A 20,913-nucleotide genomic window follows, 5' to 3' on the forward strand; every position below is an offset into this window, starting at 1 on the left:
AAAAAAAAAGAAAGAAGTTTGCATTCATTTTCTTCAGGCTCTTGGACCTGCTTTCTATTACATTTAATGGCTAGTTTCCTCCAGTCTGTAGACAGGACACATGGTCACTTATTTTCGTGGCTGACTGGGTATCTTTGCACATGAAATCAATGATATGCCTACCAGAGACCCCTCCAGCAGCCTACTGCTTGCATTCTTGTCTCCATCCCCAAAATCTCAGGAGAAGTCTAAGACTGACCCAGAAAAGTAGTTTTGCTGATGATAAAGATATGTTAAGAGCGACCGACACTAAGTCTCACCTAGAGCAGATTCCAGGGTCTTTTGAGCATCTTATAAAGTCAACTGTTCACTTCTCTGCATGAAGAAGCATTAAACATGTACAACCAGAAGCAGAACATACAATATCAGCTCGTCTCCTCCTTCTCTTTGCCATTCTTCTGTTCTACCTTAAACTCCATTCCCTCCACAAGGGCTCTTTTGGCAACTCCCAAATGATACACCCTCATTCCTCGCCATACCTATAGCACTCTTTCTAGATCATACCCTAAGGTTGGCTTTCATTCATTTAAGTAGGTGTGCGAGATCTTGCCATGAAGCTGTGTGCTTTGAGAGGAGAGATGGAATCTCATTCAGCTTCTCGGTATTCCCGTAGTTACCAAAATAGTATTAGTAGATATTTTTTCAATAAATATTGATCAATTTAAAAGTCTTCACTTTTAAAGGACCAAATCCTTGTTACTTATTTTGTGTGGCATCTCAAACAAAATAGATCTTAATGAAAACCATTAAATAAGAAATAAGAGCAGATAAGCATTATCTCTAGAGCAATAAGAGGGAAGGAATCAGAATTTGAGTAGGGTGGAGGCTGGGCAGGGGAGGAGAAGCACTATGCAAGAGAAGGGAAAAGAAAGGAATGAAGAAATCCATCTCAATCTTTTCTTCCTTGCCTCTGATACCTCTCCCATCCTAAGCCCAGCCAGAGCCCCTGATCATGGTGAGAAGCAAAAGATTTCTTTCCCTGAGAAAAGAGAGGTTGGTCATTAAGGGATGACCTTAGGTGGCACAGGGTAGAAGGGGGAGGGATTGAACCTGGGAATCAGGTACTGTCAGAGTGGGTGGGGGCTTGGAGGGTCTCCTAGGCTAAATTCCATATCTACTGGAGAGGAAAAGTGATGTCTAGAGAGGCTGAAGAGTTCATCCTGGGCAAAACAGAGATTGGGATTCATGCTCCTGACTCTTGAATTCTATATTTTGAACTGTCTAAGATAAATAACTGTATCTCATTAACAAAAAATAGTATTGATCATGAAAGTGAACATCCAGAATTAATCTATTAAAGATGGAAATTTCTGGGATTTTTTTTTTGAAAACTTCCTACAAACTGCCTCTAAGATAGATATATGCCTGGAGTGGCCTTGGAAAGCTCTAGTAAAGGGAGTGATGAAAACTGTTAGTAAGGAGGTGAGCAGTGCAGCTTGTGGGAGAAAGCTGACACAGCCACTGCAGGACTAGTGAGTGAGATTTGGTAAAGTTGAAGACACATATGCCCTTTAAGCCAACAACTCCCATCTAGGTATAGAAATGCTCCTACAAAAATGTGCTCATGAATGTAAATTGCATTAGAAATGACAACCAGAAGATGGCCCCATCAGAGGTCAGGCTCCCCAAGAGACACACTCTGAGATGGCACTGTGTGCAGGGGTTTTACATAGCATTCTCCGGAGTAACACATGTGCAAAAGAGAGGGAAGCAGGATTGGGCAGTAGTTCCAGAGTGGGTCCCAAATGGTCCTTCAAAGAATTCTGAGTCTGGGATGCCCTACAGAGTTGCCCCAGGTGGAGGCACAGAGGCCAGGTCTTTGTATCCCTCATAACCAGTCCTGACACAAGCTTTTGCAGCTCCCTTTGGCTGGGGATGATGCCTGCACAAGGACTTGGTTGTGGCATTGACAGACAACATTTCTTGCACCTGGCAGAATGAATGTCTTGGTCATAAACAGAGAGCTGGTCAGCATCCTTTACAGCACTCTTCTCCCCCAAATATATGCATTCAGAAATGTAGGACACACTTCTGGAAAAAATCTAGGATTAAAGAAGAAATAAATGTGCAAATAGTGAACTATTTAGAAGTGAAAAACAGAATATGACATATCAAAGTATGACTCATGTACTGCAAATTAATCCTACAAAATGTATGGCCTCATATATATTTTATAAAATATAAAATTGTCAGTAGTTAAGCTAGTTAAAAATGTAGAATAGAAAAAGATAAACTAGAAGAAGCAGAAAGACTTAGTGAATATAAACCCCAAACTACTGAACAATAATATTCTTTAAAACGCTTTGATCAGCTGGACATGATGGCTCATGCCTGTAATCATAGCTACTCAGGAGGCAGAGATGGGGAGGATCACAGTTCAAAACCAGTCCAGGAAAAAAATTCAGTGAGATCCTATCTCAACAAAAACTCTAGACATAATAGCACATGCCTGCCATCCTAGCTATATGGGAAGATCGTGATCTAGTCCAGCCCAGGCAAAAACACAGCAGAAAAGAAAAGTCTGAGGGAATGGCTCAAGTGGTAGAGCACCTGCCTAGAAAGTGTGAAGCCCTGCTTTCAAACTCTAGTACTTCAAAACAAAAAAACAAAGCTTTGATCAACAAAACTAAGAGCTAAGTCATTGAAAAGATTAATGAAATAAATAAGCTAGTTGAGTCTCATCAGGAAAAGAATGAAAGCTACAAATTAATGGGAAAAAAAATCTAAAACTGGCTATTTTGCAAGAGAATTCTGTATATGATATGCCAAGAAATTTGAAATCTCAATTAAAAATTATGATTTTATAGGAAAGTCTAAATTATAAGTGTCAAAAAATGTAAAAACAATAGACCAGTAATCTTTGGAAAAAATTTTATCAAACATTCAAAGAACAGAAAATATCCAAGTTATATCAACTGCTGAATGACAGAAAAAAATAGAAAGCTATGAACTAATTTTCACAAGCTAGCATAATTCTGATACTCTACTGGACAAGTAGAACACAAGATAATAAAACTATCATCAATATACTCTGTTAACAGACATATAAAAGTCCTAAATAAAATATTAGCAAATTAGCAACATATTAGAAATAATAACAAATCTAGATAGTTTTATCATATAAGAATGGCTCCAGCTTTAACTATTAATGTAGTCTACTGAGTTAATACATTAAAGGAAAAAACAATATGATTATCTCAGTAGATGCTCCAAAACAGACACCCATATCAGTGTTCATAATTTATGATATCAGTGACAACAGTAGCCCATAGTGGCTTCGACAGTTCACAAGGCCCAACACAGTCTAGCCTCCTGCTACCTCTCTGACTCCGTCTTTTTCTGACTCACCAGAGAGAGGAAACAGAACAGCATAAGCAGTTGCCACAATAATTGAAATCTAGGGGGCATAGTTTCAGAGAAGAGAGACCTGAAAAGAAGAAGCCCAGAAAAATCTGATGACCATTTACCTTGAGATTTTGACCAACACTTGAGGTCAAGACTTCAAAAGCCCAAGCAGAGAACAGCCCATGAAAGTCTTAACGCTGAGCAGAGATTTCAGAGGTCACATACTGCCCAGGAGAGGTAGAGATAGAGTTCTAGCCACACTGCATTGGTCCTGGGGAGCCCGTGAGGCTTTCAGTACCATCTGTAGTTTCACAAGATTTAACTAGTAAGGGAAACTGAGTAAAAGGCACACAAGACACCTTTATCCTGTTTCTTACAACTGCATGTTGTCAGAGCCAAGAATTATCTCAAAACAGTTTTTTTTTATATGAAGAAGAAATGTTTTCAAACAAGCCAAAGATGTGCAAAATCACCATGAGCACTGCTATATTACAAGATAGACTCATGGAAGTCCTATGGGCTAAAGGTGATCCCATAGAAGCACAAAGGGCAAGAAGGAACAAACAATGCCAGGAAGGGTGAATATGTGAGTAAATAAGAAAGACATAGAAAAACAGTAATGTCCATAATAGCAAACAAATACACACACACACACGCACACACACACACACACATCACCAACAACCCAACAACAATGTATACATCTCAAACCCAATAACTCCACATCTCATTCTTTTCCATAAAGAAATACATTCACATACACAGCAAAAGGAGCATGTGCAAGGATATTCATTACGGATTTGTTAGCATTCACAACAAAGCAAAAACAGTAGAAATATTCATCAATAAATAGAGAATGGCTAAGCAAATGATGTTACACATGTAAAATGAAAAACTACACAGTGTTTTAAAAGAGTGGGGTTATATCTAATTGTTCTAACATAGATAAAGTGTTTAAAAAGCAAGTGGTAGAAATATAACTACAGTATGGTACCATGTATGTAGAACACATTATTACGATTTCCTAGAGTGTGTATGTACATATACATACCATGAACTGAAGCCTCCAAAATAGTAAGCCAAAATAAACTTCCCCTTTTTGGAAGTTGATTATCTCAGGCATTTTGTAATAGTAACAGCCTTGGATCAAGATGACTAACACTATGATAAATCTACTGAAAAATTGGGAATGAATTAAAAAGTAAAAGTTTAATGCAGTGTAGCCTGATTCGTACCAAGAACAAATCCTCTATTCAGAAATACATGTATACATGTATGTGTGAATCTACATACACATGAAAGCAATTTGGAAAATGATCTCTGAAAATACCCTCACTGTTAGAAAAAATATGGAGGAAGAGGTAAAACATTCTTCATATTTATGATTTGGAAGACTCACAAAGGTCTCTGATTATATCTTTTCTCTATTTCTAGTCAGTTGTGTTAAAGTATATATGAACCCCACAAATAAGTTATTGCTTCAGTTGTTTTTTGCTGTGGACAAATACTAAATTAAAATCATCCTATCCCCAAACAAGTTATTAATATATCTGGAATGGACCACTTGCTGGTTTACCCTGTACTTAAAAAAGGACCCAACAGGCTTCTAGTTAACTGAATACCTGCGACTCTGTAATTATACCAAACTCTAACGGCTGAAGTAGATGGCTGATTCTAGAATGAGTTATCCAGTCAGCCAATCATAACCAGTAAATGTGTAAAAAAGACAAGGTAAAAGACAGTGTCTCTGCTGGGTAAGAGAGGATGCCTGGGAAGCCCCTTAAAGAGCTAACTCACAGAGGCAGAAGATCCCTGGAAGGGGTTCATCACCCCCACACACCCTGGGCCTTCCCTGGAAGTGAAACAGTCAAAGAGAATCAGAGAAGCCCATCGTCCTAGTATAGAATTCCCAGAGAGCTCAGGTCAGCCAACCAGCACAAGATCCCAGTGTGCTGAGGGTGGTATAGGGCTGAGAGTTTCTCACTCAGCGCTCACAGCTCCAGCAGGCAAAGCCTTGGATCAAATACACAGAGCTGGAAAGGACAGAGCAATCACATCAAAGCATCTTGGGGCTGGATTGGATCTTGAGAAGTCATTTAACTCCCTCCAGCGCTCACAGATCTAGGGCAACTTCTCCTGCTTTTTCTTTTACAGAGTACTATCATCATTTTGTAGGAAGTACCCCATGACCTCCCTGTGTCATGGTGTCCTTCCTGAACTGTAGGTCAAATTCTTCTTGGCCTATTTTGAAACTTCTTCTATCTGTAGAGGAGTTAGAGATGAAATGTAGGGCCCCCCAAACATGGCATACTACTTGGGCTGAAAAGATATTGGCACCCACTTTGAAAAAAATATAATAAAAAAATCCGTTCTTATGAAACAGATTAGTTATTGGGCAACAGGCAGGAAAAAAGGAAATAGAGTTTTAATTTTTCAAAGGGGAGGTATTTTTAATGAAATTATTGCATGGTACTATAAGGTGCTGGTGTATTTAAGTGACAATTCAGAGAAAATCTTAGTAGGCTTACTGGAAGTTAAATTACCCATTGCCTACTGTATACCTATAAATCATGGAAAATGTGTCAATTCATACATTTAGCACTTCTGAGTCTACCCAGCTAGACCAATGAGGCATATTGAGATTTTCATGTGGCAGATAGGAAGAGGGAATAGGTCAGGAGAAGCGGGCAGAATTAAGGATCTGGCAATTGGACTCAGACTACCTGAAGAAAGGTAATGATCAAAGATATGTTCAGGGTAAAGATAAAACATACAGCTCCAAACATAGTACCATTGTGCATCTGTAAGGGATATCCCAAATGAAGCAGGACACAGTCTAGGGCTGGTACCCAGGAGACAGGGACAGCTCTGTAACTACACAAAGAGCTAAATCACCAGACCAAAGGAGACCAAGCCAGAAGCTCAACAGGAAGGCATCCTGTGAGGGAGGACTACTGCCCAGAAAGTTCTGAGCAGCAGCCTAATTCCAGACTCCGCAAGCAGGTAGGAATGAAGCACCTATTATACACCAAGACTTGGTTCTCACTGGCTATGGATTTCTGATGGCAGATGCTTGTTAGAACTGAAGGAGGTGTACGTGGTTTAAGGACATGAGGTGTCACAACAGTATAAATGTAAACATAAAACGTAGATTCCCAAGGGGAAGATGGGGAGCATGGCAAGGAAGAGGGTACACAGAGAGTCTTCAACTGTGCTCAAGCAGTCAGGGCCCCCTGCTGTTTGTCATATTATTCCAGTCTAAATCTTTTGAATGTCTGAAAAATCTCATGGTGAAGATAAATGAATAAAATAGATAAATGCAAATGAAAATTTAATGAAGCAGAGATTCAGAATTGCTTCTTCTGTTGGTTTGTTTTCTTTATTGTTTCCTTCATCTGTTTTGTAGGACCTATTCCTTAACGTACCCTTAAAAACTGGTTTTTCTCAAGGTTCTGAACTGGTCACTGCTTCCCACTTAATCTATACTCTCTCTGTATGGTATTATCTCATTACAAGACTTCCTTTGCCTTCCATATATAAATGACACCGAAATTTTATATTTCTCACTTGGATAGGGCTCCTGAGCTAGATCTCCATTTTGAGCTGGCTTCTCAAGCTGGAAAAACACCACGTAACTAAAATTCCCCATATCCAGGCAGAACCAATATCTCTTCCGTTCATCTCCTCTCCTTGTTTTTCCACCTTGGTGGTGAGTATTACTATCCATCTTGCAGCTCAAATGAGAATCCAGGCCTTATATTTGCCAAATCCAATCAGCAAGTCAAATCCACCACAATGTTTCTTAGGGTGGAGTTGGTATCCACTCTCACTATGAATTCCCTGGTTAAGATGACCATGACATGTCTCCCTCTATCACCTTCCTGCTTCCACATGGGAGTAGACAGAACAGAACCAAGAGCCTGTAACCCAGAATCTCCCTGAAACATTGGTTTCTAAAACACCTAAGATATTACTAAAGCATATGGTGCCACTTAACTCAGGTTTCCATATCCAGCTTACATCATCAGCAAGGTACAAATGGTCCCGATGTGGCCAAAGGAGATGGCATTCCTGCCAGAGCTGACCTCACTCTGCTGGATATTTTTAATAGTCACAGTGTGACTTGTTTGGTGCAAGGCTGAGGCACACCACCCACCTGCCAGATGACTTGCATCTGAATTCACCCATTTCTGCCAGCTGGACTTTGGAAACTGAGTTACTTAGATGCAATTCTCACTAGTAAAAAACTGGTTCATTTAATTTAAATCTGAAAGCTTTTTATTAAATCTCCAAAGAAGTTGTTTCTTTGAGAAAACCACATGTACCTGCACATGCTTGTGCGCACGCACACAAATAACCAAAGACAGGAAAAGAGCTCAGAAAAGATAGAACACTTTTGGTCTGTGGGAAAGTGAGCAGGGATTAAAAAGAAACTTTAAAAAATATTTTAACAAGACTATATATCCACTTGTATGAGTTATGCTTGCGTGTGATTGACATCTTACAAGTATAAATTTAAACAGAAAAAATATAACCCCCATATGATAAATTATCACAATGCATTGGAGGAAATGAATTCCATTATTTTGAACATAAAAATAGAGATATTCAATTTTTATTAATAGGAAATAAGTTTGTTTTTATCCTCTAAAAATAAATATTAAACAAATAGTTTAATAAATAGCCCCTTTGAATGAATGTCAGATTATCTAATATCTATTAAGAGTAGTCACATAAATAAACTTGTCATGGGTCCTGATTTGTTGTTGTTTGTTGTTGTTGTTGTTCAGAGATCCTAGTCTTTGTAGGTGGGCATGGTGGAAGGATTGACTAAAATATTTAGACTTTAACCTTGGCTTTACCACCATCTAGTTGGGCAACTTTCTGTGTGTTAGTCCCCTCCTTCGTTCTTCATTTACTTACCTATAAAACAAGAGGGGTTGACTTGTTCAGTGACTTTCAGTTGTTCTTACTGGGACACCTAAGTGCTTACCATTTCTATAAGACACTTCCACTCCACTTCCTGGTGGAGTGGCTCAAATGGTAGAACATCTGCCTAGCAAGTACGAGGACCTGAGTTCAAACTCCAGTACTACCAAAAAAAAAGATCCTTCTTAAGCTCCCCATCTCCAGCTTCTCTCCTCTCTTTCCTCCAGTCTATGACTGTGCTTCAACAGCACTGCCTGCCTTCCAGACCCCCCATGTCACCATCCTACTGGTCTTCAGCACAAGAGGCACTCCCTGCCTAGAGCATCCTCCTCCTGGGTCCCCCAAACAACTCTACTGGTTTTTAGGCCTCAGGTAAGATAGTCTCTCTTCTTAAAAGCCTGTCATATCACCCAAGATGTCTCCATTAGATGTCTGCTGGTGGCCTCGGAACAGCCCACCCCTCTCCAATCCCTCATCACACTCTCTTGTAAGGGCCTGTGGGGGCTCTCAGCTCCATGAGGACCTCAGAGCTGTACCCCAGACCCCAGCACACTGCCTGATGCACAGTAGATAATTAAGAATATTATGGAATAAATGGATTAATTGGTATTGTGCCTCTCCTTACCACCAAAGACTAGAAATGTGTCAAGTTTCTCTAGTACACCCAGATGGTTTGATAGATGAAAATGACAAACAAACAGAAATGGTCAGGAGATGGAATGATGGGAGGACCGCCAGCTCAGTGGTACCATACGTGGATTACCTCTGTCAGATGCTCGTACCCAAATTGATTTCCCTTCCAGCCCAGGATGTTACTGGGGTGCAATCTCTGGGCATATTGAAAATGCAAACGCTATTCACCCAAGCAAAGCAGAAACAGCCAGGTAAATCTGTCCTGTGCAAATCACACAGGCATTTGAAAGCCAAGTAGAAATGAATATTGGATTAGCCCTCCACTCATGCAGATAATTGAGAGTTAGTCCACTTTGGGGTTTGTTTGCTGGTGTACTTTGAAATCCTGGTTATGGGATCCTGCCAGCCTGGGAGGACAGGAGAACCAGCAAGGAAGGGCAGGGTCCTGCTACTTCAGAGGTTCGCCCTGCAGGAGAGGAGGAGACAGAAACAGCCACATCTCAGCTGGGCAGCCTGCTAGGCCAGAGTGTTGGAGACTCACGAAGAACTAATTCTGTACCAAGCTTTTTCATTATTTCCCCTGACCTCGAGAAAATGTGGGGGAGATAGGGCTAACAGCCTTTTAATCTAGGTGCTAGAAGCTCACACCAAGAAGCAGTAAGAATTTGAATAACAAATACATTGTCCTCAGGGAGAAAAGAAGAGAAAAAAGTAACCCACCCACCCGTGCATGCCAAGTCACAAAATTTAATTAGTAAGATAAGAATTGGGGGCGAGATTGGGCTGATGTTCCTTTTTCTTCCCCTAGTTATGAGCTTCAGGAAAGAAGTGAGAGAACTAATTTAAGCACAGAATTAACATCTTCTAATAATCTTAGACAAAACCCGAGTCTGTTTTGCTTTGGTTTGTAAATTAGCTCATGATTAAAGTATCTCTTCAGCCCTGCGCCATTGTCTTCGCAGGCCTGTTTGCTGAATGCTGCCTGACCCAAACGCCCTTGTAGCTCAAGTACAAGATTCGAGAGCACGAGGGACAATTATTACAAAGTGAAGTACTTGCAGTTTTGCTGCAAAATCAATGAACTTTTCAAGTGATTTTTATCATATTTTGCAGCTGTTCTGTTGCCTCTTGAGTGGTTCTCACACCGTCAGCCCCAGTGTTTCTGAAGAGCCTTGTTCATCTGGTAGCCTCCCCTTCTTTAAGAGCAGCTGGCACTGCCCTGGCTGGAGGGCTGAGCTGCTTGGAGAGAGGATTTCCAGAGGGCCCTGGGAGCCAAGGTGAGCATTCCATTCAGGACTCCCCTGACTTTCACCATGTAACATGTGGGGCAGTTCTGGGCCTAGGCTCTCTCCCTAGCTCAGGTCCCCCACTGTAGAGGGAAACTCAAGGTCAGCAGATCTTGTGCCTTCTAATATCGCAAAGAGATGAGTGGGAAGTACATTGGACATGGTGCAGACTTTGTGTCACTGAAAGGAAGCTGAGCCTAATGGAGACTTGAGGGTGTAATCTCCATGAAACTCATCATATAGAAATATAGGCCTTAAAAATTAAAGCTACCTCAGACTGACTGAAGGACCCTCAATCCATGCACCAGGCCCACACCTGCTGGAGCCCAGAAGGAACCCAACAGACAAAGTCTGCCCTGCTGTGAGTGGAGGAAGCAGAGAGGAAAGGCTGTCCCTAGTCTAGACGTCTTCTTTTGTCTGCAAGGAGCCAAGCTTGAGGATGCTGAGGAAGTAAAATCTAACAGGAATGTTCACTTAAAACATATTTGGTTCATTTTCTCACATTCGCAGAAAATCCAGGTGACCCACATAAAAGCTGAAACTTCAATGTATGGGTTTACTTAAATGACTCAAAAGTGGGCCTATTTCATAATGGTGAATCACACTATATTTAGTTCTGGTACAGAATTAGTGAGAGACAGGAAAATATGTCCACTGTCCTCCTCCCCTAATGGTTCTGAATCCAGTAGACTCTCAACTCCAACAGAAAAATCAGAACTGCGGGTCAGACTTGATGCACAGGTGAGAGATTTTTTGAATGTGGACTGATGAATTTTTCTTTAGAAGAAAAATATAAAAAAGACTTGTCTTAGAATGTTGTGATCAATAGCCAGTGAATCAGTTAAGTATTTCTGAGTCACTTGCGATGTGCTCTACACAGAGATAAATTCTCTGAGTTCCACAAAATAAGAATAGAATTTAATTCTTGACTAAGGGCTTGACTGGTCTCTTGGGATGGGTCAGATTTAGGTAAGTGGTGCAAGGGAACGATCCACAGTGGGGATCAACACAAGGAAAGGGGGGGTTAGTATGGGTGAAAGCCAGCATCCTACTTGGATTATTTCAAAGACTCACTTGAGTTAGGTAAGGCCAGAGATGTGTACAGGTAGGGTTTTAATTCCACCTGATGGTGCTGATGGTAAGAGTTCATTGTGGTTATCCCCAAATAAGTACGCAAAATGAGTTATTGTCACTGTCTCTTATTTAACCTGCTAGCTTTGAGAAAGCATAATGGCAAACCAGAAAACTCTTACCAAGGATTGATATGTTATCGGGGGTGGGAAGGTTGACCACAGTAATATAAGTAAGTACTTAACCTTCTTGAAGTATGTTGGCATTTATTCTTGACCATCACTCCATAAGGCAGATACAATCATTAGTTCCATTTTTTAGAAGAGAAGGCTCAGGCATAGAGAAATTGAGTAGTGGCAAGGATTAAAGTAACTAGTTCCCAGTCACCTGCCAAACTGGGGGCAACAAAGGGGAAGAGAGGTCTCCAAGGGAAAAGAGCAAAGAAATGAGTGTCATGTGTGCAAAAGCCAGGTTTTCCATAAAGCCTAGACTCATTTCTGAAGAGTAGGGAGTGGTAAACTGCCTCTGCTAGAATTCACTGCTGCCCACAGAACATTCTCCTAAACCTACAGGTAGACTCTAACGCAGCCTTAAAAATGAAGGACCTTCAAGGGATGGGGTGAACTGTGTCCCTCCAAAATTTACACCTTGAAATCCTAACCTTTAATAGCTACATTTGGAGATAAGGACTTCGAAGAGGTAATTAAGGTTAATGAGGTCACAAGGGTGGAGTGCCAATGCACTAGGCCTGATGAAGAGGAAGAGACCCCAGACATGCATGTGCACAGAGGAAAAATCCATGTGACTGTCATCTGCCATTTAAGAAGAGAGATCTCAGGAGAAACTAAACCTGCCTACACCTTGACCTTGGACTTCAGCCTCTAGAACTACAAGAAAATAAATGTCTGTTGATTAACAGTCACCCAGACTGTCACATTTGTTATGGCAGTCCCAGCAGATTAATACAGTAGTGCATTGAGATGTTGTGGGAAGAGATGAAGTCTCTCTCTAAATGGGCATTGGGGCTGCCAGCGGGAGGGGGTTATAGAAGCTGAAACGACTCCCAGGCAGCAGTGATGGAGCAGAGGTAAAGGTCTCTGTTTCCTTGCAGAAATTCTGGCCTGAAGGCTGAATTAAAAGTTTCAAGCCACACAGAAAGATCCTGTGAGGAAAGCCTCACAGAGAGAGAAGATGACAAATTACAAAGGACATCTGTGATGGTTTATATAAGGAAACTGCTTCCAATATCATCCAATCACCAAGACTTCCCGAGTTGAGGCCACTGGGATTTCTATAGGGAGCCTCAGCCCAAAACACAGCAGCAATGAACCCTGGGGGTCAGGGACAAAAAATCAATACACGCGCTGCCTTTGAAAGCTCAAGATGTTCTATAAAAGCTTTGCGCAAGGACAAGAAAAAATAGAGTTCCTTTGGCTCTAGAGATTTTTTTCCTTTAAAAAAAAACAGATTGCCTGCTTGCTCCAAGAGATGGAGATTGAAAAGTCTTATTCTCTGTGTGAAGGATCAGAGAAAACCTTGAAAATCCCAGGATCCTAGAGGACTCACAAAGGGTGTCAAGAAGAAGTGGACCATGTGGAACACATGTTCTGGCTTGTGTGGATGTCAGGGTGGCACAAGGCTCTCTACCAGAGCTGGGATAGTGTTTTTGAAGAAAGCAGAGCTTTCTTTATTATGAAAACCCACCTAGGCTTGTGTCTCTGTCTCTGGATACAGCAATCTGGGGAAAGAGAAGAAAATATAAAAATAAAATAAGGTCTATACTTCTTGGAGCTTTGGCCTAATTTCAGAAGGCTCAAAGTTGTGTGTTACCTAAAAACCGTGGGGTAGGGAGGTTGTTAAGAACACAGATCCCCAGTACCCACCCTTCAAGACTCTGCATTGGTGATCAGGTCCCTTGCCTCTCAAACTACCTCTGCTAGAAGACCAGCTTTTATTTATTTCTACTCTATCACAGATGGAAAATTTTGAAAAACACATTATAAATGAATTTATAGAAAACTAAAATTTAAAAGGACATGTCTCCAATGTTTTATTACTAGAGTCAAAGAATATAAAATTACTCTCTTGATTGTTTAAAACTTTCTCAATGCTTACTCTCAATGTCTGTGCTCTTTTTCTTAAGGATGGGTCACAAACAGGCAGGACTAAATCCATGAGCAATGTTCAGAGTTTGTCCTAGAGTGGAACCAGTGATCAACACACTGCCCACTCCAGTCCAACCCCAGTGATTAGGATGCAATTATTGGGAACTGAACTTGGAAAAACATTTCTGGAAGCATGTAACATCTAGTACAGCAGGCACGAGCCACCTGTGGCTAGTGAGCACTTAAAATGTGGTCAGTTCAAATGGTGATATGCCATAAGCATAGCACTCATGCTGGATTTCAAGGCCTAGAGTGAAAAAGAATGTAAAGTTTCCAGTTAATCATTTTTATATTGAATCAATAATATCTTGGTGAATTATCTATTTCTTTTTTAATATGGCTACTAGAAAGATTTAAATTCCATATAAGGGTAGCATGATATATGTATTAGATAGCCCTGACCTACACCAGGACTTTCTTTTCACTAATTCGTTCATTTATTCCATGCGTATTGAGTTGTGGGTAAAGCAGACACAAGATTGCCCTGGAGGAGTTCACTGTCTGGTTCCCATAGCTTGGCTCCTGCTCCCATAGCAGACACTACCACATATGGGAAGTGTCCGAATAGCAAATACCCAGGGACAAAGCACAGAAGTGTTATTCAATCAATAACAGGACAAAAGCAAGCCAAAAGTAACATAGGAGCGGTGATAATAATACCAATAATGAATAAATAAACCTGTCATGCACCAGGATCTACGCTTAGCAACTTGCATCCCGTCTTTCCTTGATCCTCATAACTATCCTAGCAAAGATTTCTGTGGTCAGATTTGTATGTCAACTTGACCAGGCTATCAGACCAAGTTCTTTAATCAAATAGCAATCTAGATGTGACTTTGAAAGTATTTTATAGATATATGGTGAACACCTAAGTCAGTTCACTTTAAGAAAAACTACATTCAATAATGTAGGTGGGCCTCATCCAATCAGTCGAGGGCCTTAAGAACAAGGCTAAAGTGTTTCCAAAAAAGAAGAAATTGTGCCTCCAGGTTTCAGCATCTACTCCTGCCTGCAATTCCAAGCTAAACAACTTGTCCTACACAATTGCATGACCCAATACTGTATATAATATATATATATTGTATACACATTCTCTTTATATATATGTGTGTGTGTATATATGTGTGTGTGTGTGTGTGTGTGTGTGTGTGTGTGTGTGTGTGTTCTCTCTCTCTCTCGTTTCTTTGGAGATCTCTGACTCATACAAGAAGGCATTTCCCCTATTCTACAGTGGAGATCAGTGAATTTTCCAAATATCTCACAGCCAGTGTGTGACAGAGCTGGATCTGGGATCCAGTCTGTTGGATTTGAATCCTATAGTGTTAGGTCACATGGGTTCTCAGGGAGAAGGCAGTAGGCCATGAAGGGCAATGGCAAGGCACAAAAACACCAAGGAACTCCCCCTAAAGCTGCCCAAGCCTGCAGTGGTGCACAGTGCTGGTTGTCACCGTGGCTGGGCAGTCTAACTGCACAGGAGAGACATCTGTTGTGGGATGGAGGGTGTTCAGGCATTCAGAAGACTCAGTGCAGTGCCTGGTCTGAGAACAGAGCACCGTGTAGGTGCAGGCGAGATACACCTGGACAGGCTCCATCAGTGCATCGTGTGGGCAGCAGTGTCAGAGCTGAGCACCTGATCTGTAAGAAGGGAGACATCTCGTGGCATCCAGGAGGCCACAGAGAAGACAGAAAATGATGGAACACAAGTCCCTCCACCTCCATCTTGATCCAGATGAGGTCTAGAGTTCCCGTGGTTCATCTGTCAGGCCTAACCTATGGAATAAGTTTAGTCACATTTTGACCCTCAACACTCCTCTGGATTTGTGTGCTTTAGAGAAATACTTAGAATGTTTTTATAGCTTTCCATTTCCCCAGCCATCTGTTAAGAGTAGGACTCTACTCCTTCAGGCAAGTACCATGTTTTGACATATACATAGTAGGAGGTCAACAAATGTATGTCAAAGGAGGGGTCCAGGAATGCATGAGTGAGTGAGCAAGTGAGTAAAGAAGCTACAAGGAGAGTGATGATTCTATACAAGGCATTTAAGTATAAAAGAAAATCATCCCATATATGTGTCCAGGGTCCATATTTTATTCAAATAACTCCAGATGGAAAATAAAGTAGGAAGAAAAGAGAAATTTAGGGTGTGGATAAAAGGCCTTCCTGGATGCACGGAAGCAAGGAAATCATGTGCAGGTTCTCTTGGCAGCCATGGAAGCTCCCAAGGGGATGACACGAGGCAGGTGGTGGCTAAGAGCCGGATGGAAAGTGACGCTGGCCCTTAAAGCCCAGACTGTGAAGTTTGGACGGATGTTCATTTCACCAGCACCGTCCTCTCCAGAAGACTGCAAGAGGCAGCACGGTCTGGGAGATAAAGCTCAGGTTTGGAAGCAGAAGGCCTGGACTGTATGTGTGTGCCACTGCTGCTTCATCCTGTGCCCACCAAGGGTGGGAGGAGGAGTGGGGGTGAAAGGCCCAGTATCCTCCATGCATGGGGCTTCCTGGTCTGTAGAAAGGAGATAACACCTCCCATTAGGAAAGGCTCGGGATGGCTTTGTGCACTGTGAATGGGAAGGGCTGTGGGCACTTGGAGCCACAAGCAGGCCTCTTAGCATCAACCTGCTGCAGAATTCTGCCTTCTGTGACTTTCCAGTCCCCTATCCCAGGAGAAAGTGTGGCCACAATGATGAGGGTGTGGCTTCCTGGAAAACTTCAGATTCCTGTTTTGATGTGTTTTGTTTTCTCAGTAAAGCACAGACTAGCCTGTTCCTTATCCCGAGTCTGCCCCTCCTTCCCCACGTCTGTCCCTCTGCTTAAATTTCATCTGCACTTCCCCTCTGAGCTACTTCTCCCTCACACTAAAAAGATGGATAAGGCAAGAGTATCACGTCCATAGACTTGGGTAAGGGCAGGACGAGCCAAGGTGGGATTATTGCTGGGGACTCTGGTGCCATGCCAAAGCATGGGTAAATTGCCCAGTGGGTGTACTTATTCCTGAACTCCACTGACCACACGTGACCCAAGGACAGGGACAGTGTCCACTCCTTTCCTAAGATCAAAGGTGGATTCTCAGTGGCCATGCCCTCAGTGATCCCACCCCACCACAAGGACACAGGATGGGGGCAGTGACAGTTGTTTATGATCAGCGCTATCATTGTGCTTATTCCATGTGATGCTGAGGATTAAACCCTGAATCTCACACGAGCTAAGCAAGTGTTCTACCACCATCCCACACCCAGGCTGGGCGGTGTTTAGACCACAGAAAAAAGAAGTCACCACCGTCGTGTGGTTTTTAACTAGGCTGAGTGCCTTTCTTCTCTAAGCCTATTTCCTCCTTTGTACAATGGAGAGAGCTCATCTGTAGACGTGCACACCCAGGTCACTTTGAACATGGTACCATTTCGTTCACTCATTCATTCAGCAAATAGTTGTGAGGCACTTACTATGACCAGTCACTGTTCTAGGTACATAGGAGATGTCAGGTAAGGAAGATCTGGTTGTGGGTATCATCTTAATGCCAGTGTGAAAACATGAGTGGAAAATAACAATACTGTGTGCCACCTGGAAGTCATTTGTCCCCATCCAAAGAAGCCTAGGAAATGCTACACTTTGGTGTTGGGCTAGGAATGGTTGCAGGTCAACAAAGAATTCTAAGAAGTGTCATCTTCATAGGTAAGTAGAAGACACCTTCAAGGTCTGCTAACCCAGAATATTGTCCTAAAATATATTAAATAACTTTCTGGGCTTTTTTTTTTTTCCGGTACTGGGACTTTAATTCAGGGCCTACACCTTGAGCTACTCCACCAGCCCTTTTTTGTGAAGGGTTTTTTGAGATAGGGTCTCACAGAACTATTTGCCCGGGCTGGCTTTGAACTGTGACCCTCCTGATCTCTGTCTGCCTCCTGAGTAGCAAGGATTACGGAAGTGAGCCACTGGCACCAGGCTATGGACTTAATTCTAGTTTTCCCCATGTCATTCATGAGCATCAAATCCTTGATACCTGTGGAACCTCCTCTCTCTAATTGAAACCTTCTATCTTTACACTTCCAGGAGAGTTATCTCATGTCTAAGCACTGAGTACATGTTACTCATTCATTCAGGAAGTATTTTTGAGGTCCTCAAGAACTTGCCTCTGGAGAGATAGAAAAGAGCAGGCAGTCACAGAGTTAGCCATGGGGCTCTGGAGACATGAGAGCATGTGTCTCTCCACATGTAGGAGTGGGGAAGGCAGAAAATGGCAAGAGCATTTGCCAAAGAAATGACAAAATGTGCTCTAAAGCCTGGCATGGTGGCGTACACCTATAATCACAGTACTTAAGAGGTGGAAGTAGGAGGACCACAAGTTCAAGGCTAGCCTGGAATACATAAGCAGTCTCAGTCTCTCTCTCTCTCTCTCTCTCTCTCTCTCTCTCTCTCTCTTTAATGTGCTTAGAATCAAGCAAAATTGAGAGAAAGGCAAAACCCATTGGGCTTCAAGTCATATCGGGGAATCAGATCTGGCTCTGTTTTTCTTAGACATGACTCTAATTTCTCAGAACCTCAGTTTCCTCATCTGCAACTAAAATAAGAGATCACATAGAGCTTACCTTATGCTGCCATGAACAACTATTTTCAATGCTTTACAAATGTGAACTCCTTTTACACTCAAGATGACCCAGGAGCTAAGTCATTATTAGTCACATTTTATAGAAGGCAAAATGGAACAGAGAGAGTCAAGGCCAAAAAGTCTTCACAGTTACTAATTAGGGTTGTGAAGTTGGAGTTGAGAACATACCCTCCTGCCTTTCAAGGAAGAGTAATATGCCCACACGTGAGGTCAAAAAAGTCTTTAGAGACTCCACAAATGGAAGAAAGTATTCTCATTGCAATGTTTATTATTCAAATGACTAACAACATGTATTTAGGAAACAACCTTCTCTTCCATCATTTACAGAACAACTAACAAACATGTTAAGGTGAGAAAAACACAGCCCCAACAGAAAAACAGCATTTTAGGAACTCCAGTGAGAGCTTCCTGAGCCATGTCAGCCCCTTTCATAGAAGCACCATGTCTCTGAGTTCACAGATGCATGCTGGACTAATTCAAATCTGCATTGCTCACCCCCACAGAAGCAGAAATGGAAGGGCTTCTGCCCAGTCCACTTTACAAGCTGTTCTTTTCCAGAAAGAACTTGGTCAGTTGTGTCAGACTAGAGCTTCTTCCAGACCCAAAAGGTTGTGCTGAGTGTCTGACTAAAAACTAGATATGTATATAGCATTTATACCCACTAGGATCACTGTCATCAATAATAGACAAAAGCCAGTGCTGTGGTACTCACCTGTAATCCCAGCACACAGGAGGCTGAAGCAAGAGAATCATGAGTTTAAGGCCAGTCTGGGCTATATAGTAAGACCCTGTCAAAAAAAAAACAAAACCAAAACAATAACAACCAAAAGATGTACGATAACAAGTGCTGAAAAAGATGTAAGAAAATTGGAACTGTCCTATACTGCTGATGTAAAATGGTGCCACTTCTTTGGAAAGGTTTGGTAATTCCTCAAAATGTTAAAATACAATTGCCATGTAAGCAAGCAACTCCACTCCTAGGTATATCCTCCCAACAGAAATGAATGCATGTTCACACAAACACTTCTACATGAATGGTGATAAAAACATTACAATAGCCAAAAAAGCAGAAGCAATCTTCACATTCACCAAGCGGGGATTGGATAAATAAAATGTGACATATACATATACTGCAATTTTATTCAGTCATAAAAAGAACAGAGTTACAGTTCATGCTACAACCTGCATTGACCTTGAAAACATTATGCTAAGTTTAAGAAGCCAGACACAATTGCCCCCATATTGTACGGTGATGGATTGTCCTGATTGGCAAATATGCAGAATCAGAGAGTGGATGAGTCATTGCCCAGGGCTGGAGGAAGGAAAACAGGGAGCTCAGAAAGTGGCATGAGTTTTCCCTTTCCCGTTGTTCAAAAGATGATTGGGCGACGGCTTCATAATTCAGAAGATAAAGGTCTTTGAGTTCCTGGGAGTATTGCGATTTGACCTCAGGACTTTGCTTTTGCTAGGCCGGCATTCGACCACCTGCGCCACACCCCCAGCCCTGTTTTTCTCTGGTTATTTTGGATACAGCGTCTCACTTTTTGCTCAGGACTGCAATCCTCCTATTTTATGCTTCCCACCATTGCTGGGATGACAAACAGAATGATCCGTTGTGCACGTAGGAGTCTCTAAGAGCTCATGTGAACAAATTGGACTTGAGGGATTTGTACCTGGGCTACAACAAGTCTGTAGATGACACTAGTATCTAATAATCACAAGCTCGAGGTCTAACAAAAATAGGGAGGACACAGGGCTACCGGAGAAGGAAATTGCATAACAGCCATGTGATCTTATTCAAAAATACGATATTGGCTCAGAATTTTGAACATTAATCAAAGTAACTTATTACGTTGCCAAAATGAGAACCAAAACATAATAATCTCGATAGATGCAGAAATTGTATTTGGTAAACATCCAACATCTATTCATAATTTTTAAAAAATTTAGCAAGTAAAAAACAAAAAAAGACCTTTCTTAATTTGACATAGGAAATCTTGAAAAAAATAACTATAGCATTCACCATACTCAATGGTGAAATATCAAAATACCTTATGCTGAGATCAGGAGCAAAAAAAAGGGTGCCTATTATCACACCACTAGTTAACAATGGATTCCTAGAGGTCTTAGCCAATGTAATAAGAAAAGAAAAGGTTATAAAAACTATATATAATTTAAAGGAAATATAAAATTGTCATTATTCATAGATGAATAATTGGTTTGTTTACAACCAATAATCTACAGATAAAAGATCTGAATTAATAAGTGAGTATAAGACTTTAAGGTCAAGACATAAAATGAGTTGCATTTCTATATACTGAAAACAAAAGCTTTGGAAAATGAAATTTTGAAGTTATGCCATTTATAAAATCAACTAAAATTTCAACTACCCAGAAATCTGTCTACTAAAAGTATTTAAGACCTTTACCCAGAAAACTATAAACTATTATTACTGAAATTAGAGAGTAAACCATATTCTTAAATGGGAAACATTCAAATTTTAAATATGGCAATTCTCTCCAATTGCTAGGTGTTCCATTCAATGTGTTCCAATCAATATCACAGCTATTTTTTTTCTGAAAACTGTTCAGGTGTTTCTAAAATTTTAGTGGAAATGTGAAGGTCAAGAATAAGCAGCCCAGGCTAGGAGTGTGGTGGCTCTCATCTCACCTATAATCACAGCTACACAGGAGAGATCAGGAGGATTGCAATATGAGGCCATCCCAGGCAAAAAGTTGTGAGAAACCATCTCAACAAATAAGCTGGAGGTGTTGGCTCATGCCTGCAATCCTAGCTATAGAGGAGACCACAGGTGGGAGGATCAAGATCTGAGGTTAGTCC

Source organism: Castor canadensis, chromosome 11 (assembly GCF_047511655.1).
Source record: "Castor canadensis chromosome 11, mCasCan1.hap1v2, whole genome shotgun sequence".
Classification (NCBI taxonomy): Eukaryota; Metazoa; Chordata; class Mammalia; order Rodentia; family Castoridae; genus Castor; species Castor canadensis.